This window comes from Anomaloglossus baeobatrachus, chromosome 1, assembly GCF_048569485.1.
Source record: "Anomaloglossus baeobatrachus isolate aAnoBae1 chromosome 1, aAnoBae1.hap1, whole genome shotgun sequence".
In the NCBI taxonomy this organism is placed as follows: Eukaryota; Metazoa; Chordata; class Amphibia; order Anura; family Aromobatidae; genus Anomaloglossus; species Anomaloglossus baeobatrachus.
Genome location: NC_134353.1, coordinates 55001288 through 55026647, shown reverse-complemented (window position 1 = coordinate 55026647; position 25360 = coordinate 55001288). Strand labels below are relative to the sequence as shown.

Below are 25360 nucleotides of genomic sequence, written 5' to 3'. Positions count from 1 at the left end.
TTCCCCCCATGCTCCCCCGCCCTCCCACAAGTTGGATTGGGTTGATGGGCACTTTTTGGTACCATACGGTCAAGCTGCTCCCACAACAGCTCTATAGGGTTGAGATCTGGTGACTGGGCTGGCCACTCCATTACAGATAGAATACCATCTGCCTGCTTCTTCCCTAAATAGTTCATGTATAATTTGGAGTTGTGCTTTGGGTCATTGTCCTGTTGTAGGATGAAATTGGCTCCAATCATGTGTTGTCCACAGGGTATGGCATGGCGTTGCAAAATGGAGTGATAGCCTTCCTTATTCAAAATTCCTTTTCCCTTGTACAAATTTCCCACTTTACCAGCACCAAAGCAAATCCAGACCATCACATTACCTCCACCATGCTTGACAGATGGCGTCAGGCACTCTTCCAGCATCTTTTCAGTAGTTTTGCGTCTCACAAATGTTCTTCTGTATGATCCAAACACCTCACACTTCGATTCGTCTGTCCATAACACTTTTTTCCAATCTTCCTCTGTCCAATGTCTGTGTTTTTTTGCCTTATTAATCTTTTCCTTTTATTTGCCACTCTCAGATATGGCTTTTTCTTTGCCATTCTTCCCTGAAGGCCAGCATCCCGGAGTCGCCTCTTCACTGTAGACATTGACAGTGGCGTTTTGTGGGTACTATTTAATGAAGCTGCCAGTTGAGGACCTGTGAGGTGTCGATTTCTCAAACTAGAGACTGTAATGTACTTGTCTTGTTGCTCAGTTGTGCAGCGCGGCATCCACTTCTTTCTACTCTGGTTAGAGCCTGTTTGTGCTCTCCTCTGAAGAGAGTAGTACACACCGTTGTAGGAAATCTTCAGTTTCTTGGCAATTTCTCACATGGAATATCCTTCATTTCTAAGAACAAGAATAGACTGTCGAGTTTCACATGAAAGTTCTCTTTTTCTGGCCATTTTGAGAGTTTAATGGAACCAACAAATATAATGCTCCAGTTTCTCAACTAGCTCAAAGGAAAGTCAGTTTTATAGCTTCTCTAATCAGCAAAACTGTTTTCAGCTGTGCTAACATACTTGCACAAGGGTTTTCAAGGGATTTCTAAACATCCATTAGTCTTCTAACACAGTTAGCAAACACAATCTACCATTAGAACACTGAAACGGTGGTTGTTGGAAATGGGTTTCTATACAACTATGTAGATATTGCATTAAAAAACAGACGTTTGCAGCTAGAATAGTCTTGTACCACATTAACAATGTATACAGTAGAGTGTATTTCTGTTTAATTAAATGTTTGCTTCATTGAAAAAAAATGTGCTTCTCTTTCAAAAATAAGGAAATATCGTAATTACCCTTAAATTTTGAACTGTAGTGTATATATATATATATATATATATATATATACAAATCCAACAGTGTAGACCAGCTCACTCCTGTGAACCACCTGGAACCTCAGCTGACCTGGTTAACTCCGTTGTGCCCGGATCAAGATGTAGGAGTCCATCCATACAAATGTGAACAATGACACAGCAAAGTCCAGCAATAACGTGAGCAGTCCAGGATGCTGTTAAAAATTTTCACTTTATTCGCAAATCCATTTATAGGCAATGGTCCAAGCAGTTCAAAACAGCATTACCGCAGGAAAGTAGTGCAGATAGGGCTACGCGTTTCAGCGGAAAAAAACATTTTCTTCACGGTCCAGAATCACTGCTCACGTTATTGCTGGACTTTGCTCTGTCTTTGTTTTATATATATATATATATATATATATATATATATACACAGGTAAAATATATCTTTGTCCCGTGTTAGCCAGTAGAGATAAAGAATTGTTTAAAAGAACTGAAGTCCTCAGTGGTTGATACCTTTTAATGGCTGAAAAGATGGTAGTATATAGCAAGCTTTCGAGACTACTCAGGTCTCTTCTTCAGGCTCAATATAACACAAAATCTGAAGAGTCACATATCTATACACAACAGGACATAGAATGGAGCAGTAAAAAGAAAAGTTATGTGAAGCAGAACTATCACTATGGCAAGAGGACAAACTGTTGTGGCCATAAATATTGCTGCAGTTCATAGATAAGCAGTGTGAAAGTTTTATTGTCCTTTGATTAGGGTCTGGTCTGGGCTGTGATGCCCCCAGATGCTCTGAGGAACACATTTCTTAATTGATGTAAAAAGACATAAATCCATGTGACACATTCATTCTTGCTCTGAATGTGTCAAAGAAGAAAACACCGGATGCACAGCTCAATATAATAAAAAGCTGGGTACTGCAGCCTGCATGAAACGTGGATTAGGGAACAAGAGAAAAGCTCATGCATAACCGGCGCACAACCCAATCATATAAAGTAGTCAGTAACTGGTTCATATGTACATATAATTGTAATTTATTAAGTCCAAAAACACACACTACAAAAACATGATAAAAACAATTAAAATTGTGCAGAACAGCACAGGTAAAGACACGTTCCCTCTTTAATCAATGGAAATTTGCCAACATGGATTCATGCAGGAAGTCAGCATATGATTGAAAATAACTAACTCCTGTATATGTATCAATAATGATTGCACAACGCATGAATTCAATGTGTAGTTAGGTGAATGATGACAACATATATACCCCAATGCTTGAATATATACATATCAAGGATACATCATGCGTAAATAATACATGTCCTAGTAATAGGATCTGAATGGTCACAAAAATTGGGCTGTGAGTAGTGGGCCCTACAGAGATAACAATGATGTCCCAAATGTTCTATGGGGTATACCTCATCAGAATCAACCAATGGGACCTGATGGTTACACGAAAAAGATTATGCAGTGAATAATCATCACCTATTTGTTTAGTCAAAATACACTACCCATATGTAAGGCATGAACATGAGAGTCATGGCAACACCAGGGGGAGCGTGGCCGGCCCCACGCGTATCGCTGCGGACAGCTTCATCAGGGGAGGGATTTGAGAACCGATGGGGAGTCACATCTAATTGAACCCAGGGGACAAGGTATGAGCGATAACCTACAGATCATAAATTTGTCTGAGTATGTCTTAACACCTGGGGAGATTTCGGTCCTCCAGAAGGGACTGACGTTTGTACCTACCCATGGTTTGGACAAATTCACGTTAATTAAAGATCTTTATTTGTTCTGTAGGAATTTAGTACTCAGAGCCATCCACAGGAAACCTGATGTGCTTAATGGCCTACCTGATATGGAGAGACAAATGTTCCAAGATCTCCTGGACCTCCTACAGGAGAATGAGAACCCAACAGGTAGGCGAGCCTTTCCACATAAAAATAAATCTATGGTTACACCACCCCTCTCCTTGGTTCCTGCTGTGAAAGTTTTCTTTGAAATGGTCAAAGCGGACGTTATGAAGTTGCCTTCTAAGATCATCTCTGATCATAATTTGAACCCCATGGAGAAGGCGGCCCTTGTCCAACTTAAAAGCAATAACCTCTTTATTATCAAAGAGGCGGACAAGGGCGGCAACGTGGTTCTATGGCCCACTACTATGTATATCGAGGAGGCTAATAGGCAACTAACCAACTCCAGGTGCTACGTCAAGATTCCATCTGACCCAACTAGCATATTCCTCAAGAATCTAAAATCCCTACTTGATCGGGCTTGTGGTTTGGGCATCATTAGTAGCAAAGAAAAGAAATATATGTGGGTTGAGCAACCAACAATACCCACATTCTATATGCTACCAAAAATCCATAAGAACGCCTCTAAGCCACCGCGTCGCCCAATCGTTTCCAGCTTTGGGAGCCTGTGTGAGAAGGTGTGTACATACTTGGATTTTTTTCTCCAGCCCATCGTCACTCAACTCCCTTCCTACCTGAGAGACTCGTCTGATTTTATCCGTTTTTGTCTTGACATCCAGATTCCTCCTCATACCTTGATTGTGACCTGTGATGTGGAATCCTTGTATTCCAACATCAAGCATGATGATGGCATCAGGGCTCTTGGTTATTTTCTTAACAAACAGTCCAATTCGGACAGAATGCATGATTCTCTGTTGATTGATTTATGCCAGTTTGTGCTTGAGCACAATTACTTTTTGTTTGACAACGCATTCTTTAGGCAAACGTCAGGAGTTGCGATGGGCGCACGGTGTGCGCCGGCCTATGCAAACTTGTTCCTTGGGTGGTGGGAGGAAACCACCGTTTTCCCCTCCCACCTCTACAAGGAACATGTTTTGCATTGGCGCAGGTATATAGATGACCTGTTTTTCCTATGGAATGGCACTGAGGAAACCTGCCAGGAATTCCTGAACTTCCTGAATGCCAACTCCCATAATATCTTTTTACCTTCAAATTTGTCATCTTCAACAGCAACCTTCCTGGATCTGAACATCACCATGGAGGAGGGTCGGCTGTCCACCAGCCTCTTCCGTAAACCCACGGCTACTAATAGCCTTCTTCGATTTGATAGTTTCCATCCTTTTCACACAAGAAGAGGGGTACCGGTGGGCCAATTCCTGAGAGTGCGTCGCAATTGTAAATCTGACAAAGAGTTCCATCATCAAGCTCATGACTTGACCAAGCGTCTCAAGAATAGAGGATATCCGAGAGGAGTCATCTCTACGGCCTTTCAACGAGCCAAACAGGACACCCAACGTGATCTATTAACCCATAGGAGGCCACATGGGGATCAGCCACTCCGACTGATTACAGAATTTAATAGTCACTGGAATCAGGTAAGACACATCTTACGGGACCATTGGAGGGTCCTTACAACTGACACTCAGGCGGCACCCCTCGTGAGTGATGTACCTCTGCTTACAGCGAGAAGGGCTCCTCGGTTGAGAGATATGCTAACCAGAAGCCATTTCAGGAGACCCACAATAAAGTTGAACAGAGGACAGGATATGAAAGGATCCTACCCGTGTGGTGAGTGCAATATATGTCAATTTATGCACCCAACCCGAAATGTATTCATCAACACTACTGACTCTACCCCACACTCTCTGTCGACATATATCAACTGTAAGACCACTAACGTTGTGTATGCCATTATATGCCCTTGTCAGAAAATCTACGTGGGACAGACATCTCAGGAGTTACGAAAAAGAATACAAAAGCATACCTCCACAATCAACTTGGCGAAATCAGATGAGAAGAAAGGGAAGACCCTGACGTCTGTGGCTGCACACTTCCTTAGACAACATGGAGGTTCATGTCATAATCTACTGTTGGTTGGACTTCAGAAAGTTACGAGCAGTGGCAGGGGTGGGTCCTTGTGGAAACCCCTATTGAGGGCTGAGGCAAGGTGGATTTTCACGCTTAAGTCCCTCACTCCTTCGGGACTTAATGAAGAATTATTGTATACTGGCTTTCTGGGTGAATAAGATTATCTATGGAGATGTAGTATTCTCATGGCTTTGTCTCTCCTCTCTCCTTTTGCTGTAGTATCTATTCATTATGGATTCAACACCAGGAGTTCGTGGTTGATTGTAACGAATATACAGTGCCTATCGAGATGGTCATCATGATTGCCACCATTACAACTCTCCTTGATTGCCATTATTGCAACTCTCCAGTTTTCCGAATGAAGTGAGGACAACGGATGGACCTTTTGCCAACATCCTGGACAGAACTACAGAGAGCTCCTGATGGACAATTGGGACTGGTTGGAATATCTGAGCCTGGCTCTCCTTCGTGGGAGAGTCGACATAATCCTGGCATCATAGCCTTAGTTCGAATTGAATTGGATGATGAGGGCATGGACACATCAATTGAGGCAGTGACCCTCTTGATCTGTTATAATTGTGATGGGTCACTCCTTCATTAATACTAGACCCAGTTCTATCACCTGGGTTATACCTGGTACGCATAGCCGTTTCCCAATTGGTCTTCTTCTGCCCTCCCCCCCCCTCCCCCCTTCCCCTTCTCCCACCCCTCCCCCCATGGCCCTTGTCCTACTGGCATGGTCCGGCGTCTCAGAGATTATCTGATGATATTTATATACTGTGGTATTGGCACCTATCCATTTAATGTCATATATATAGTACAATAACCATCCATAAATAATGGCAGAATATAACACTACTATGTGTGTGCTTGTCCCCATGGATCAAGATTCAATGATTTCTGGTTGACCTCCCTCTTCTGTGACTAGGGAACTGTATTCAAACAGATTTATAAGAAAGAAAGGGGGTTATCCCATTCTGAATATATTGGCACATGGAGACACCATGTATGCATAATAGGTCTACATCATGTGATTTTTATCTGCTCAAGGTCCCATAGCACTGGGTGGTACTATACGTTTATTTGGCATTCAATAAGTGCGTTAAGGGACATTTTTGACAGGGATTGTATATATGTAAATCCGCAATCGCGGTATTAAAGGGAAGGATCTGTAAAAACAAATAGAGGAGAGTGATCTCGTGCTGTATGATATATTACATGGGGACTCATGTACTGATGATAAATCCACATTTGGTGGTATGAACTTATGGTTGCATTAGGCAGGTGATATCGGGCACCTATTGGATTATGTGTATTGGTACATAGGGGCGGGATCCCGCCCTGCATGACCTATCACATGGGGACTCATATACATATAACAAATCCACGGATGTCATTGAGCAGGTGATACTATACATCATTGGATAATTTGCAATGGTATGGGCATTGTTGCCCTCGGGTATGTATACCCATATAGTGGATTAACCTTGTCTGATGGGAGTCCATATGATAGATGCACGACCCATGTTGTGCCGTGGATATCTCCTCTGGACCTTTAGTGAGCATGCGCAGGGCTCTGAGACTACTTAGTCTGCGCATGACATCACTTCCGGTCACGGTAATAACGATGTCTCTGTATATTGTTCGAAAATGCCCTTGCCATGTGGATTCAGGATGTACTGGTTCCCTGTGAGTTCCACTGTGCCCATTGGGCTTACTTTCGGTTTCTTTTTAATCAGCTGCATTAGTGCAACCTCCGGATACCGGGATCCCGGATGTGATGTCATATCCGGTCATGGCAGCGCCCAGCTCCGTGTACATTTAGCGTTCATGGCAACTATCAGTGGTATATTTGTGCTGTGCATGTTTAAACTCCAGAGTAACCACCAATGGTATGTCTATGTATAGCGTCCTTAGTAACTACTAATGATGTGTTTGTTCTTTACCAACTGTTTTTAATTTGATGATTAAGGTTCCTATATATATCCCCTCACATGGTCCAACTCACACCTTCCCCTGATGAAGCTGTCCGCAGCGATACGCGTGGGGCCGGCCACGCTCCCCCTGGTGTTGCCATGACTCTCATGTTCATGCCTTACATATGGGTAGTGTATTTTGACTAAACAAATAGGTGATGATTATTTACTGCATAATCTTTTTCGTGTAACCATCAGGTCCCATTGGTTGATTCTGATGAGGTATACCCCATAGAACATTTGGGACATCATTGTTATCTCTGTAGGGCCCACTACTCACAGCCCAATTTTTGTGACCATTCAGATCCTATTACTAGGACATGTATTATTTACGCATGATGTATCCTTGATATGTATATATTCAAGCATTGGGGTATATATGTTGTCATCATTCACCTAACTACACATTGAATTCATGCGTTGTGCAATCATTATTGATACATATACAGGAGTTAGTTATTTTCAATCATATGCTGACTTCCTGCATGAATCCATGTTGGCAAATTTCCATTGATTCCAGAGGGAACGTGTCTTTACCTGTGCTGTTCTGCACAATTTTAATTGTTTTTATCATGTTTTTGTAGTGTGTGTTTTTGGACTTAATAAATTACAATTATATGTACATATGAACCAGTCACTGACTACTTTATATGATTGGGTTGTGCGCCGGTTATGCATGAGCTTTTCTCTTGTTCCCTGAATGTGTCAAAGGTCATCATAAGTTTGTACTCCCATAGTCTCCTATCTCTCTGGGACTTGAAATTTCCTTTCAATACCAGCAATGTCATGTCCATGATGCTGTGGTCTGGGTTACAGAAATGTTTGGCCACAGGTAGATCCATCCTTTTTTCTCTAATTGTGTGGCGGTGAGAATTCATCCTTGTCCTGAGCTGTTGCCCGGTCTCCCCTACATACAGACCCCCAGTTGGACATTTGGTACATATAATTAAGTACACCGCATTGGTTGTGGTGCAGCTGAAGGTACCTGGGATCTTGTAGTCCTGATGTGATCTGGGAATCCTTATCTTGTCCGTTGTCAATATAAATGGACAGGGCTTACATTTTTTCTGGTTGCAGGGAAGTGTTCCTGTTGTTGGAGAGGACAGGGAGCTTCTGACAATGATGCTTCTTAGATTCGGGGGCTGTCTAAAACACAGAAGTGGGGGGTCTGGAAAAATAGATTTTAATCGAACATCTTTTTGCAGTAATGATTGTAGTTTCCGTGCAGCTCCTCTAAACACCTCCAGATTTGGATTGTAGGTGATTACAAGAGGGACCCGGTTGTTTTCTTCTTTAGTTTTATAATGTAGGAGATGGTTTCTTGATATTCTGGTGGCTCTTGTAATCTGGTTTTCAATTGCTCTTGGGTGGTAGCCTTGATTCAGAAAGGTCTTTCTGAGGCACTCAGGGTGATTGTCTCTATCTGTAGTGTTGGAACATATCCGATTGTACCTGATGGCCTGACTGTACACTATAGAGGTTTTTATGTGTTTTGGATGAAAACTGTCCCATTTCAGGTATGTTGGACGGTCACTTGGCTTCTTGTACAGGGATGTCTCTATTTCATTGTTCCGTAGTTTAATGATGGTGTCCAAAAAGTTGATTTCAGTGCAGGAGTAGTTGAGTATTAGGTTGATGGTGGGGTGAAACTGATTAAAGTGTTCATGGAAGGTCTTCAGCTGCTCCTCAGACTCTGTCCAGATGATTAAAATATCATCAATGTAACGATAGTAGGCCAGAGGCCTGATAGGACAAGAGGATAAAAAGTCACTCTCAAGCTTGGCCATAAAAAGATTTGCATATTGTGGTGCCATTTTGCTTCCCATTGCAGTCCCAGTCTCCTGTAGATATATGTTATTGTCAAATGCAAAGTAATTATGGGTGAGGATGAATTTTGTAAGCTTCACTACAGAATTGGCATCAGTTCCTGTATTTTCTAGGAAGATTTTGCAGGCATTCAATCCATCCTGGTGTGGAATATTCGAGTACAAGGATTCCACATCCATGGTGGCAAGGATGGTTCCCTCTGGTAGAGGACCTATTGCTGATAGTTTTTTCAAAAGGTCAGTAGTGTCCTGGATGTAGCTGGCCGTATCCCTTACCAAGGGTTTGAGGATACCCTCTACCCATCCAGAGACTTGTTCAGTGAGGGTGCCCACACATGAAATGATGGGTCTTCCTGGGTTTCCAGTTTTGTGAATTTTGGGAAGCACGTAGAATGTGCCTATTCTTGGACTCAACGGTATCAGTTCATCAGCTGTTGAGGATATGTCAGGCAGACAAGAGACCAACTTGTTAAGTTCCTTATAATAGTCCTGTGTAGGGTCAGACTTCAATTTTTTATAGTAGCGTGTGTCCATCAGTTGTCTGTGTGCTTCCTTCATGTAGTCTGATTTGTTCATCATGACTATTGCAACCCCCTTGTCTGCAGGTTTAATGATGAGTTCTTTGTTGGTTTTCAAAGATTTAATGGCCCTTCTTTCCTGGGCACTGATGTTGGATGGTTGCCTCCTGTGTGTGTCTAGGATAGTGGATTTTAACAAGTGTCTGAAAGTGTCTATAGTTATCCAAATGAGGGTTGCATCCAATCTGACCTTTTCCTGGTTGTCAAGAACCATCTTCCTTCAGTCTGGGTGGATTCTGAAACATCTGCATTGTTAAAATATTCCCTCAGACGTAGTCTCCTGAAGTAATCTTCCATGTCGCTGCAGAGTTCAGTTTTGTCTAGAGCTTTAGTAGGACAAAATGAGAGTCCTCTAGAAAGAACAGCAAGTTCCCCTTTGTTGGCTTTATAATCCGAGACATTGATAACACAGTTAAGCGGGCTTTACACGCTGCGACATCGTTAATGCGGAGTCGTTGGGGTCACGGAATTCGTGACGCACATCCGGCCGCATTAGCGATGCCGTTGTGTGTCACCGATAAGCGATTTTGCATCGTTGCAAAAACGTGCAAAATCGCTAATTGGCGACATGGGGGTCCATTCTCAAATATCGTTACTGCAGCAGTAACGAGGTTGTTCCTCGTTCCTGCGGCAGCACACATCGCTGCGTGTGACGCCGCAGGAACGAGGAAGCTCCCCTTACCTGCCTCCCGGCCGCTATGAGGAAGGAAGGAGGTGGGCGGGATGTTACGTCCCACTCAGCTCCGCCCCTCCGCTGCTATTGGGCGGCGGTTCAGTGACGTCGCTGTGACGCCGCACGGACCGCCTCCTTAGAAAGGAGGCGGTTCGCCCGTCACAGCGACGTCGCCGGACAGGTATGTATGTGTGACGGCTGTTGTGCGACACGGGCAGCGATTTGCCCGTGTCGCGCAACAGATGGGGGCGGGTACCCACACTAGCGATATCGGGACCGATATCGCAGTGTGTAAAGTAGCCTTTAGATGCTTTTGTGTCTTGAATGGAGTGGTTGTCAAAGTTGTCAGGTTTTGGCTTTGTTCTCAACCTGTTTGTATTAAGTCCTCAATTGAGGCGCAGTCTATGTAGTTTATTTTCCTTGTTGTGGATCAGAAGGGTTCGTAGTCTATAATAGTATTGTTGTACTTTTTGTTCTGTGCTTTCTGGAAGTGTCTTCCTTTGTTTTTCAAATTCCCTCTGGATTTTACTCTTGATGCTGTAGAAGACATGCAAAAGGTGGTTCCTTAGTCTCTCAGAAGTCGCGTGACAAAGGTTTTGTGCATAATGGGTATTGCAGGTATGTAGAATTGGGTTTGTAATCCAGGGTCCTTTGGGGATCAGATTCTCCTTTTTGCATTTGGATAAGAAAAATATGTCGCTGTTCAGTTGTGCGCGTTTCTTCAGAAGTGTCTCTAGTTCCATAAAGATGCGGTACATTCCGGTATCCTCCATTTTGATACAGGTAAAATATATCTTTGTACCGTGTTAGCCAGTAGAGATAAAACATTCTTTAAAAGAACTGAAGTCCTCAGTGGTTGATGCCTTTTAATGGCTAACTGAAAAGATGGTAATAATAGCAAGCTTTCGAGACTATCAGGTCTCTTCTTCAGGCTCAATATAACACAAAATATGAAGAATCTGGTATTGAAAGGAAATTTCTAGTCCCAGAGAGATAGGAGACTATGGGAGTACAAACTTATGATGACCTTTGACACATTCAGAGCAGGAATGAATGTATCACATGGATTTATGTCTTTTTACATCAATTAAGAAATGTGTTCTTCAGAGCATCTGGGGGCATCACAGACCTGGACCAGACCCCAATCAGAGGACAATAAAAGTTTCACACTGCTTATCTATGAACTACAGCAATATTTATGGCCACAACAATTTGTCCTCTTGCCATAGTGATAGTTCTGCTTCACATAACTTGTCTTTTTACTGCTCCATTCTATGTCCTGTTGTGTATAAATATGTGACTCTTCAGATTTTGGGTGGACTCTCAGTTCTTTTAAACAATTTATATATATATATATATATATATATATATATATATATATATATACACACACACACACCATGTATATGTATATATACAGTTAGGTCCAGAAATCTTTGGACAGTGACACAATTTTCGCGAGTTGGGCTCTGCATGCCACCACATTGGATTTGAAATGAAACCTCTACAACAGAATTCAAGTGCAGATTGTAACGTTTAATTTGAAGGTTTGAACAAAAATATCTGATAGAAATTGTAGGAATTGTACACATTTCTTTACAAACACTCCACATTTTAGGAGGTCAAAAGTAATTGGACAAATAAACCAAACCCAAACAAAATATTTTTATTTTCAATATTTTGTTGCGAATCCTTTGGAGGCAATCACTGCCTTAAGTCTGGAACCCATGGACATCACCAAACGCTGGGTTTCCTCCTTCTTAATGCTTTGCCAGGCCTTTACAGCCGCAGCCTTCAGGTCTTGCTTGTTTGTGGGTCTTTCCGTCTTAAGTCTGGATTTGAGCAAGTGAAATGCATGCTCAATTGGGTTAAGTTCTGGTGATTGACTTGGCCATTGCAGAATGTTCCACTTTTTTGCACTCATGAACTCCTGGGTAGCTTTGGCTGTATGCTTGGGGTCATTGTCCATCTGTACTATGAAGCGCCGTCCGATCAACTTTGCGGCATTTGGCTGAATCTGGGCTGAAAGTATATCCCGGTACACTTCAGAATTCATCCGGCTACTCTTGTCTGCTGTTATGTCATCAATAAACACAAGTGACCCAGTGCCATTGAAAGCCATGTATGCCCATGCCATCACGTTGCCTTCACCATGTTTTACAGAGGATGTGGTATGCCTTGGATCATGTGCCGTTCCCTTTCTTGTCCAAACTTTTTTCTTCCCATCATTCTGGTAGAGGTTGATCTTTGTCTCATCTGTCCATAGAATACTTTTCCAGAACTGAGCTGGCTTCATGAGGTGTTTTTCAGCAAATGTAACTCTGGCCTGTCTATTTTTGGAATTGATGAATGGTTTGCATCTAGATGTGAACCCTTTGTATTTACTTTATGGAGTCTTCTCTTTACTGTTGACTTAGAGACAGATACACCTACTTCACTGAGAGTGTTCTGGACTTCAGTTGATGTTGTGAACGGGTTCTTCTTCACCAAAGAAAGTATGCGGCGATCATCCACCACTGTTGTCATCCGTGGACGCCCAGGCCTTTTTGAGTTCCCAAGCTCACCAGTCAATTTCTTTTTTCTCAGAATGTACCCGACTGTTGATTTTGCTACTCCAAGCATGTCTGCTATCTCTCTGATGGATTTTTTCTTTTTTTTCAGCCTCAGGATGTTCTGCTTCACCTCAATTGAGAGTTCCTTAGACTGCATGTTGTCTGGTCACAGCAACAGCTTCCAAATGCAAAACCACACACCTGTAATCAACCCCAGACCTTTTAACTACTTCATTGATTACAGGTTAACGAGGGAGACACCTTCAGAGTTAATTGCAGCCCTTAGAGTCCCTTGTCCAATTACTTTTGGTCCCTTGAAAAAGAGGAGGCTATGCATTACAGAGCTGTGATTCCTAAACCCTTTCTCCGATTTGGATGTGAAAACTCTCATATTGCAGCTGGGAGTGTGCACTTTCAGCCCATATTATATATATAATTGTATTTCTGAACATGTTTTTGTAAACAGCTAAAATAACAAAACTTGTGTCACTGTCCAAATATTTCTGGCCCTGACTGTATGTATATATATATATATATATATATATTATATATATATATACATATATATATATATATATATATAAATATATGTATATACGGTACAGACCAAAAGTGTGGACACACCTTCTCATTCAAAGAGTTTTCATTATTTTCATGACTAAAAATTGTAGATTCACATTGAAGGCATCAAAACTGTGAATGAAAACATGTGGAAGGTAATACTTTAAGTGTGAAACAACTGAAAATATGTCTTATATTCTAGGTTCTTCAAAGTAGCCACCTTTTGCTTTGATTACTGCTTTGCACACTCTTGGCATTCTCTTGATGAGCTTCAAGAGGTAGTCACCGGAAATGGTTTTCCAACAGTCTTGAAGGAGTTACCAGAGATGCTTAGCACTTGTTGGCCCTTTTCCCTTCACTCTGCGGTCCAGCTCACCCCAAACCATCTCGATTGGGTTCAGGTCTGGTGACTGTGGAGGCCAGGTCATCTGGCGTAGCACCACATCACTCTCCTTCTTAGTCAAATAGCCCTTACACAGCCTGGAGGTGTGTTTGGGGTCATTGTCCTGTTGAAAAATAAAAGATGGTCCAACTAAACACAAACAGGATGGAATAGCATGCCGCTGCAAGATGCTGTGGTAGGCATGCTGGTGCAGTATGCCTTCAATTTTGAATAAATCCCCAACAGTGTCACCAGCAAAGCCCCCCACACCATCACACCTCCTCCTCCATGCTTCACGGTGGGAACCAGCCATGTAGAGTCCATCCGTTCACCTTTTTCCCAAAGACACGGTGGTTGGATCCAAAGATCTCAAATTTGGACTCATCAGACCAAATCACAGATTTCCACTGGTCTAATGTCCATTCCTTGTGTTCTTTAGCCCAAACAAGTCTCTTCTGCTTGTTGCCTGTCCTTAGCAGTGGTTTCCTAGCAGCTATTTTACACTGAAGGCTGCTGCACAAAGTCTCCTCTTAAGGATGGAGTCACACTTGCGAGAGACTCGCACGAGGATGATGTGATCATCACCTGGCAAGGCCTACTGCTCTCCGGACAGGAGAGTCTCAGCTGCATAGAAATACATGCAGCCAACCCGCTCTTGCCGGGTGATGTTATGCTAGACTCGTGCGAGTCTCTCGCAAGTGTGACTCTGGCCTAACAGAGGTGTGTCCAAACTTTTAGTCTGTACTGTATATATATATATATATATATATATATATCCTGCATATAATTTTTTTGGGAGCTTTGTCGTGAGGGCTTGTTTTTTTTTTCCTATTGTTGTTGATACACTTTTGGGTTAGTTTTCTGGTGATATCTTGCATTTTTTATGCAAAAAAAAAAAAAATCTTTATTTTTATATAGCGCTAACATATTCCGCAGCGCTTTACATACATCAGGAACACTGTCCCCATTGGGGCTCACAATCTAAATTCCCTATCTGTATGTCTTTGGAGTGTGGGTGGAAACCGGAGTACCCGGAGGAAAGGAGGAAACCCACGCAAACACGGGGGAGAACATACAGACTCCTTGCAGATGGTGTCCTTGGTGGGATTCGAACCCAGGGCCCCAGCGCTGCAGGGCTGCAGTGCTAACCACTGAGCCACCGTGCTGCAAAAAGAATGAGCATTAAAAATTCTGCTCCAGGAAGTTTAAGCTGCAGGTTTTGACATTTCAGCAGAAAAATTTAAAAAAAAAACAACATAATTTGGTTCATTTCTGCACATGGAAAACCTGCAGTGTATTTGTCCTGCTTGGATATGCCCAGATGTATCAGCTCATAGGGTTCCCCTGTAATATACGTTCCTGGAGAGCGAATACGTGTATATACAGCAGAGCTGCGATGGCTACAGCACTGGTCTACTTCAGGAAACGACTGAAAGGGGGGAGCATGTGAAAGCTGAGTGTGAGCCAAATATATCTATACACACACAGACGCCATATATAGCAACGTATCTCCATAGACACTCCATTCATTCCTGCTCCGTCCCCTGGAGATGTAGCAGAGTTAAATTGGTCTGTTAACCCTTCAGACAGTCCAAGTGCACCTCTCATACACACCAACAGGAAAATCTGTCCAAGTGCACCTCTCATACACACCAACAGGAAAATCTGTCCAAGTGCACCTCTCATGCACACCAACAGGAAAATCTGTACATGGGTATAATATTAAAAATAAGACCTACCCCAAAAATAAGCCCTAGCGGGATTTTTCATCCTTTTTGGAGAATAACTAACCTTTTCACTTGGCCGTGTCTATCACTTTAATGCGGGCTCGCGTGGTGAGCCTGCATTTTCCCCCCGGACATGTTGGCTGATCTGATAAGCAAAAATGTGCAGTTTGCTGGCACTAGTGGATCAGAGATCCACCTGAGCCTTTTAACTAGTTAAATGCCACTGTCAATCTCTAACAGCAGGATTTAAGATGCACCGGTGGGGAACGCACCCTTCCCTACCCCCATCAGCAGCCCCATGATTCAACATTGCATTAAAATACAATATCAGGCAATCAAAACGTCGAATCTGTGCAAAAATAGTATAATTAAAAACATCAGCTCAAGATGCAAAAAACAAGTCATCACTAAATCCCAGATCCCGAAAAATGAGAACGTTACGGGTCTCGGAAAATGGCAACAAAAGCGCAATTTTATTTATTTTATTTTTTTTTTTTACAAGCTTCTGAATTTTATTTACCACTCATATAAAAGTAAAACTTTACATGTTTGATATCTGTGTACTCGTACCGACCTGAAGAATCTTACTGCCAGGTCAGTTTTACCATATAATGAACATGGTAAATAAAAAAAACCAAACAAACAACAATCATGGAATTGCACTTTATTTTGCAATTTCATTGCACTTGGAATTTTTTCCTGTTTTCCAGTACAATATGGGGCAGAATGGATGAAGTCATGAAAAAGTGCAAGTCGTCCCGCAAAAAAACAAGCCCTCGTATGGCAATATTGACATAGAAATAAGTTATGGCTCTTGGAAGAAGGAGAGGAAAAAACGAAATCGGAAAATGGAAAATTGCCTGGGTCTGAATGGGTAAAAATATGAGCCCTACTCCAAAAATAAACCTTAGTTGTGGATCATCATACTGTAGTGTGTATATATATATATATATATATATATATATATACACATACACACACGCATGTATATATATACTAGCTGTAGTACCCGGCGTTGCCCGAGATAGTAACTGTCTCTCTCCCAGTCTCTGTCTGTCTCTCTTTCTCTTTCCCTGTCTGTCTCTTTCCCTGTCTGTCTGTTTGTATGTGCCTGTCTCTTTGTCTGTGTCTATCTGTGTTTATGTCTGTCAGTCTCTGTCTGTATCTTTCCCGGTCTGCCTCTTTCCCTGTCTGTGTTTGTCTCTTTGTCTATGTCTGTCTCTTTGTCTCTGTCTGTGTCTGTCTGTCTGTCTCTTTCCCTGTCTATCTCTGTCTGTCTGTATCGTTCCCTCTGTCTCTTTCCCTGTCTGCCTGTCTCTCTTTCTCTTTCCCTGTCTGTCTCTTTTTATGTGTCTGTGTCTATCTGTGTCTTTGTCTGTCTGTCTCTGTCTGTCTCTTTCCCTGTCTGCCTCTTTCCCTGTCCGTCTGTGTCTGTCTCCTTGTCTATGTCTGTCTCTTTGTCTCTGTCTGTGCCTGTCTGTCTCTTTCCCTGTCTGTCTGTCTCTTTCCTTCTCTGTCTATGTCTGTCTGTCTCTTTCCCTGTCTGTTTGAATCTCTTTCCCTGTCTGTCAGTCTCTGTCTCTGTCTGTCTCTTTCCCTGGCTGCATTGTGACACGCCAACATTCTTCTGAAGTCCTGACTGCATTGTGGCTCCCAGCTCCATTGACTTTAATGGAGGCAGGTTTTTTGCCAAATAACTGTAAAGCGTGGGGTTAAAATTTCCCCTCAAAACATAGTCTATGATGTTCCCTGAGTCAAATGAGGCATCTGTGCAAACGTTCGTGACTGTAAATGCGACGGTGCAGATTCCTTTAGTGGACATACACACACACACACACACATACACACACACACACACATACATACATACAGACACTCAGATACTCAATATATATATATTGGACCGCCCTTTTAAGAGCTAACAATAGTCCAATGGGGACGTTCACATGTATAAATATCCTGATGCGGATTACGTCGTCCATCTGTGGCAAATCCGTATCGACATCTGCATTTGTTACAGATTTTACAAGAATTTGTGGCGGATTTCACCCTTCGCCATGCAGAAAATGAAACCCGCTATGGACATCCTCAGCATAAAAAATATGTAAACTCCATGTGTGCAGCGTCAGGAGTATCCGCCACATGTGAACATACAGAATATGAGCATTATCTCTCCAAGCCGGGAATTTCCGCTCTGTGTCTCTGTGCACGTGACGTCTTTTTAAACTCAGGTGAACCCAACAAGGTTTTTCAAGCTGAAAAAACTTCAGGAAAGTATATCAGGGTTTTTTTTAACCCCTTGAAACGTTTGGTCAATTCCTGAGCATATTTGAATTTTTCTTTTTGCATCTAGTTTTGGAGTTTTTTCCTATGGTTTTTGCCGTCTTTTTGTTTTTCACTCCACTAAAAAATGTAAAAAATGCTCCCCCCAAAAAAAAGTCCGGGTATATTCCGCGCATCTTTTGAGATTTTTCTCATTGACTTGTATTGTAAATTACGGAGAGTCTTCCAATAAACAAAAAACAGATGAATGAATAAGTTGCTTCTTTTAGCCACGCTGCGTTTTAAAGGGAACCTGTCACCAGATTTGGTGACTATAAGCTGCGGCCACCACCAGTGGGTTCTTATATACAGTATTCTAAAATGCTGTATATAAGAGCCCAGGCCGCTGTCTAGAATGTAAAAATCACTTTATAATACCTAAACAGTCGCTGCGGTGGAGTTGGGTCATATGGGAGTCTCTGTTGCCTCCTCTTTTGGCCATCTTTGTCGTCCTTCTTCTGAAGCCTGGGTACATGCTGCGTCCTACGTCAGCCACACTCGCCGGTATTGAGGTCCTGCGCAGGCGCACTTTGAGGGCATATCAAAGTATTGTAATGCGCCTGCGCGGGATCGGCGAGTGTGTATGACGTAGGACGCATCATGCACACAGGCTTTAGGAGGACAAAGATGGCTGAAAGAGGAGGCACCGGCACCGGAGAACGGCGACAACCATATGGCCCAACTCCACCGCAGCAACCGTTTTAGGTTAAGTATTATAAAGTGTTTTTTACGTTCTACACAGCGGCCTGGGCACTTATATTATATACAGAATGTTAGAACGCAGTATATAAGAGCCCACTGGTGGTGGCCGCAGCTTATAGGCCCCAAATCTGCTGAAAGGATCCCTTTAAGAAAACTGAAGTGGTTAATGTAAGCTCAAACATACGAAGTGCAAGACGATTTTACATACAAATGTTTATTCGCCTGATCGTTTTTTGATCGATTTTTCAGAGGGTGAAAAAAATCCGCCATGTGCACATAGCCTATGAGCAGAAACTCTCTAAATCCTCCTCAAAAACTTTTGGAGAATCGAGGCCCATCCAAACCTCCCAGACAGAACTTGGACAAGGAAAGTCGGAATTGGGCTACGTGCCCCTATGCTGGATCAGCCGCGGTATTTCCACCATAAACAGAGGAATTTAGTTTCCAAGTTTTTGTGTTGCAAAAGGTGAAATCTGCGTCGATATCCGCGTAGCCACATTTATCAAAAAAATGGCAGAATTTGCACCAAATCTTGAATCAATTTCAACTTTTGAAGATCCAATGATAAAACAACAGTCGCAATGTCTTAAGCACAAAGTGCGCGATTATAAGCCTGATACCAATGTGTCAAATTTTGCACGTCAACATGGAATTCTGCACAGCTTTTTGTGCATTAATAAACTGGTGTTACACAGAGAGGAGCACTGATAAATCTGGCATTTACAATAATAACATTAATTTGCACAAAATAATGATGGCAGAAACCTAATTTCACATGTCCTCCATTGCAGCCACAAAGCCAATATTAAAAAATAAATTCAAAAATATCAGATATTCCGCACCAGACAACAGAACTCAGCACAGCCGCTGCACCTCACTAAGCTCCGCACCTATGTGCACGTCTAGCAGCTGAACCCCACCAAACTTCGCCATTGAACCCTACGAATCTCATTGTCGACGCTGAACCCAAATGAAGTCAGTGTCGCTGCAGAACTCCACCAAACTTAGCATCACCGTTGAACCCCACCAACCTCAGCAATGCTGCTGAACCCCACCTAACTCAGCGTTGCTGCTGAACCCCACCTAACTCAGCTACGCTGCTGAACCCCACCAAACTCAGCTACGCTGCTGAACCCCACCAAACTCAGCTACGCTTCTGAACCCCACCAAACTCAGCTACGCTGCTGAACCCCACCAAACTCAGCTACGCTGCTGAACCCCACCAAACTCAGCTACGCTTCTGAACCCCACCAAACTCAGCTAAGCTGCTGAACCCCACCAAACTCAGTTACGCTGCTGAACCCCACCAAACTCGGCATATCCACTGAACCCCACCAAAGTCAGTGTCACCACTAAACCCCACCAAACTCATTGTCGATGCTGAACCCCATCAAGCTCTGTGTCACCACTGAACCCCACTAAACACAGCGTCACTGCTGAACCCCACCAAACTCAGCATCACTGTTGAACCCCACCAAACTCAGCATCACTGCTGAACCCCACCAAACTCAGCATCACTGCTGAACTCCACCAACCTTAGTGTTGCTGCTGAACCCCACCAAAGTCAGTGTTGCTGCTGAACCCCACCAATCTCAGCATCACCGTTAAACCCTACCATATTCAATGTTGCTGCTTAACTCCACCAATCTCAGCGTTGCTGCTCAACCCCACTACACTCAGTGTTGCTGCTGAACCCCACCAACCTTAGTGTCGCTGCTGAACCCTGCCAACCTTAGTGTCGCTGCTGAACCCCGCGAAAGTTAGTGTCACTGCTGAACCACACTAAACACAGCGTCGCTGATGAACACCACCAAACTCAGTGTTGCTGCTGAACTCCACCAAACTCAGCGTCGTAGCTGAACCCCATCAAACTTAGCGTAACCGTTCAACTCTACCAAACTCAGTGTCATTGCTGAATTCCACCAAACTTAGCGTAACCATTCAACCCCACCAAACTTAGTGTTGCTGCTGGACCCCACCAACCTCAGCATCACTGCTAAACCCCATCAAACTCAGTGTTGCTGCTGAACCCCACCAATCCGAGCATCGCTGCTGAACCCCACCAAACATAGCGATGCTGCTTAACTCCACCAAATTCAGCGTTGCTGCTGAACCCCACCAAACCCAGTGTCGCTACTGAACCCCATCAAACACAGCTTTGCTGCTGAACCTCATCAAACTCGGCGTCACTGCTGAACCCCACCAAACTCATCGTCGTCGCTGAACCCTAACAAACTCGCTGCTGAACCCCTTCAAAGACAGCATCACTGCTGAATCCCTCCAAAGACAGCATCACTGCTGAACCCCTCCAAAGACAGCATCACTGCTGAACCCCTCCAAAGACAGCATCACTGCTGAATCCCTCCAAAGACAGCATCACTGCTGAACCCCTTCAAAGACAGCATCGCTGCTGAACCCCTCTAAAGACATCATCGCTGCTGAACCCTACCAACCTCATCGTCACTGCTGAACCCCACCAAACTCAGCGTCGCTGCTGAACCCCACCAAACTCAGCGTCGCTGCTGAACCCCACCAAACTCAGCGTCGCTGCTGATCCCCACCAAACTCAGCATATCCGCTGAACTCCACCAAAGTCAGTGTGGATGCTGAACCCCATCAAGCTCAGCGTCATCCTAAACCCCACCAAACTCGTCGTCGCCACTGAATCTCACCAAACTCAGCCTCACCACTAAACCCCACCAAACTCAGTATCGCCACTGAACCCCACCAAACTCAGCGTCACCACTGAACCCCACCAAACTCAGCGTCACCAATGAACCCCACCAAACTCAGCGTCACCACTAAACCCCACCAAACTCAGTATCGCCACTGAACCCCACCAAACTCAGCGTCACCAATGAACCCCACCAAATTCAGCGTCACCACCGAACCCCACCAAACTCAGCGTCACCACTGAACCCCACCAAACTCGTCGTCGCCACTGAACCCCACCAAACTCGTCGTCACCACTGAACCCCACCAAACTCAGCGTCACCAATGAACCCCACCAAACTCAGCGTCACCAATGAACCCCACCAAACTCAGCGTCACCACCGAACCCCACCAAACTCAGCGTCACCACTGAACCCCACCAAACTCGTCGTCGCCACTGAACCCCACCAAACTCATCGTCGCCACTGAACCCCACCAAACTCGTCGTCACCACTGAACCCCACCAAACTCAGCGTCACCAATGAACCCCACCAAACTCAGCGTCACCAATGAACCCCACCAAACTCAGCGTCACCAATGAACCCCACCAAACTCAGCGTCACCACTGAACCCCACAGAACTCAGCGCAGCTGTTAAGCGCCACTAAATCAGTATCGCTGCTACGTGTGTTCATAATCATCACAGCTGCTGTTTCCCACCAAACTCAGCTCTGCTGTACCTGACAAACTCAGCTCTACTTCATATGATAAAAGCTGCTCCTCTGTACACAACAAACTCTACACCGCTGTATCCGCCTATCCGCTGTATCCATACATGGAGGATAGACACGCTCAGTACATGGCCTTTTCTTTTTATAGTCACATCCATCCAGATCAAGGAGCATGGGAATGTGGAGACCACCCCTGCCCCCAAATCTATGCACAACTAAAAACTTTTCCCACAGCAGAAGAGACCAGCAGTAAACAACTCACATGGATGAGGGGGAGTCTGTGCTTCTTAGGGGTCCTCACATCCAGGTATGAGGGGGAGGTGGAAAAGTGCTGGAGGTCACAGAGGAAGAGAAGCCCTGGAGAAGTCACATCCCAGAAAACACAGCAGCAGCCTGGAGGGAGGAGAGGAGAGGAGAGGAGAGGAGGGAGCAATGTGCCAGGCAGCCAGCATCACAGGACAAAGTTCTGGAGGGAGAGGGTCAAACAATGGAGACAGGAAGGAAGGAGAAGGACCCCTACTGGGGTGAGGGTCTCACTGGCATGGAGTGGGGGAAACCACATAGCAGATATATTGCAAGGAATTTCCCACAGGAACGTATAGATTTAAGGCTACGCAACATTAACACCTGCCCTATTGTGTCGTGCCCCCCAATCAAGACATGGACCCCAGAAATCTTATGTGTCCCATCACATTGCAGAGCATTGCTCCATCACGCTGCCGACACTGGGTTGTCTTCCTATTATGTGTCCTGCCATTTTGGAGATGCTCTGACCCAGGCCTTAGACATCACAATTTGACCCTTGTCACTCAGATCCGACTGCCCATATTTCCTCCTTATAAGATATCACCTTCAGCTTACTGTTACTTCTTCCTCCCGTCTTTGGTTGTAATGTTCTGGGTGTCCCTGTATCTGTAGAGCCACTGAAGCCATCAGGGAGCTACAAGGTTCTGCATCCTCACCAGGATGCAGGGCCTATCACCTGGGGCCCTGGAAGACCAGTCACACACAAACACTCGATGTAATCCCAGTTTTCCCCAAGATCCCCCATAGAATGGTGCAAAGCTTGGGTCGGGCCAATGGATGGCCACCTAGAGGTGGAGCCAGTCCACTCCACTAGTTGACCAGGTGGGAGGGGCAGACAGTGGACAGTAAGTAGTCAGAGAAGTGAGAGGAGTCGAGGAGTGAAGGTGGACGTGAGGAGACACACTGACGAGGAGTGAAAAGTAACTTGGTGCCCAGGAGGGTAGTTGCCGGTGGAGTTCTCCTGGAAATACGTGTGACGCTCTGGCCGGGCCAGGTAGTCACAAACAGGCCCCTGCACAACACCTTTCCCCATGAGGTAACAGCACACTAAAACCTAGTCACCCCCCCTTAGGGCAAGATAGACACACCAGTGGGCGTGACCAGGCAGTTGGTGCACGCCCACCCAAGGGTCTAGACAGCCCAGGGCGGGAAAACACACAGTTTGTTAGATAGTCTGTGAAGTTCAAGTGGGAGAGGAGTGTGGGCCGAAGTTGTGTGAAGCTCCAGCAGAGGCGAGAACCCCAAATTGAACGGCGCTGGGGTAGGAGCCCTGGTGCCACTGACTAGGAGCCAGACGGCGGTCTCCGTCTGCAGGAGCCGGGAAGACGGCTCGGTGGAACCGAGGTGGACCGGGACAGGGTTCTAGCCCGCCGGTACCGACCTGGAGAACCGACTCGGAAACCGGAGCACACAGGGGGGTACTCGGACTCTGAAGCCAGGACCAGAAGCGAATGGAACTTGTTAATTAACCGATTGAGGCCAGGACTAGAGGTCCAGTCCCACCCAAAGTCCCTAATAGAAGACAACAGCCTACCGAGGGGGATAAAAAGTCACCGCCAAGGCTCAGAGATCCCACGGGCCAGCGTCTGCGGGCAAGGGCTCCTTAGGCCACATCCAGCCGGGAGCGGACTCCTGAAGTTTCAGGCACAGGCAGTCCACCGCTCTAAAAGGTGCAGGAGAAAGACAGAGACCACCAGTCGGGTGGGGGACCAGAACGCAGCCGGCTGCGGACACCGACCACCATCACCTTGGTTTACCAGAGACTCGTGTATTTCCTTCATAGTGAGTACACCAGCACCCTGCGATCGCCCATCTCCCTGCACCAAAACCCACCGGGTCCCGGGGCCACCATCCCTGCCCACGGAGGGGTTAACAACTTGCTGCACAACATCTCCCCCGGGTGCCCCGTCACAGCAGCGGTGGTGTCCAACCTCACCACCCACCGTGGGTGGCGTCACGAACTCTAATACGGCTCAGCCCGTACATATACGTCCCCAAATCCATCCCCATTCATTCGGAGTGTCTGCAGGAGCCCCAGGTCCGGAGACCCTCGAGCCACCACCCCGGAAGGCCCGGACACACCCCTAAACTTGGCGTCACGAACAGGATACTTATGCCTGCTTTACACGAGTCGATCTATTGTGCGATAGCATGCGCGATTGTACCCGCCCCCGTCGTTTTTGCGTCACGGGCAAATCGCTGCCCGTGGCACACAAACACGTTTAACCCCTGTTACACGCACTTACCTTCCGGACAACCTCGCTGTGGGCGACGAACGTCCACTTCCTGAAGTGGGAGGGACGTTCGGCGTCACAGCGATGTCACACTGCAGCCGGCCAATAGAAGCGGAGGGGCGGAGATTATTATTATTTATTATTATAGCGCCATCAATTCCATGGCGATTTACATGTGAAAGGGGTATACATAATAGGGAAAGTACAATAATCATAAACAATACAATGCACAGACAGGTACAGGAGGATAGATATCCCTGCCCGTGAGGGCTCACAGTCTACAAGGGATAGGTGAGGATACAGTAGGTGAGGGAAGAGCTGATTGTGCGGCGCTGTATCAGACTGAGGGTTACGGCAGGTTGTAGGCTTGTCGGAAGAGGTGGGTCTTCAGGTTCCTTTTGAAGCTTGTCAAGGTAGGCGAGAGTCTGATGTGTTGTGGCAGAGCATTCCAGAGTAAGGGGGAGGCACGGGAGAAATCTTGGATGCGATGGTGGGAAGAGGAGATGAGAGGGGAGCAGAGAAGGAGATCTTGTGAGGATCGAAGGTTACGTGCAGGTAAGTACCGGGATACTAGGTCAGAGATGTAAGGAGGAGACAGGTTGTGGATGGCTTTGTAGGTCATGGTTAGGGTTTTGAACTGGAGTCGTTGGGCAATGGGAAGCCAGTGAAGGGATTGGCAGAGAGGAGAAGTCGGGACGTAGCGGGGAGACAGGTGGATTAGTCGGGCAGCATAGTTTAGAATAGATTGTAGGGGTGCGAGACTGTTAGAAGGGAGGCCACAGAGCAGGAGGTTGCAATAATCCAGGCGGGAGATAATAAGAGCATGCGCTAGGGTTTTTGCAGCTTCTTGGGGAAGGAGAGTTCGGATTCGTGAAATATTTTTGAGTTGGAGGTGGCAGGAGGTAAAGAGGGCTTGGATGTGTGGCTTGAAAGAGAGATCAGAGTATAGGAATACTCCC

General features: G+C 45.1%; 1 protein-coding gene across 1 annotated transcript in view; it reads right to left on the bottom strand.

Moving 5' to 3' along the window:
• ST3GAL5 (ST3 beta-galactoside alpha-2,3-sialyltransferase 5) overlaps positions 1-22191 on the bottom strand; it is a 196614-nt gene extending 174423 nt beyond the window's left edge. Inside the window, exon 1 of the mRNA XM_075332662.1 lies at positions 22124-22191. The gene's annotated coding sequence lies outside the window, so the exon portion shown is untranslated. The remainder of the gene's footprint in view (positions 1-22123) is intronic.
• Between the last annotated feature and the right edge of the window lie 3169 nt (positions 22192-25360).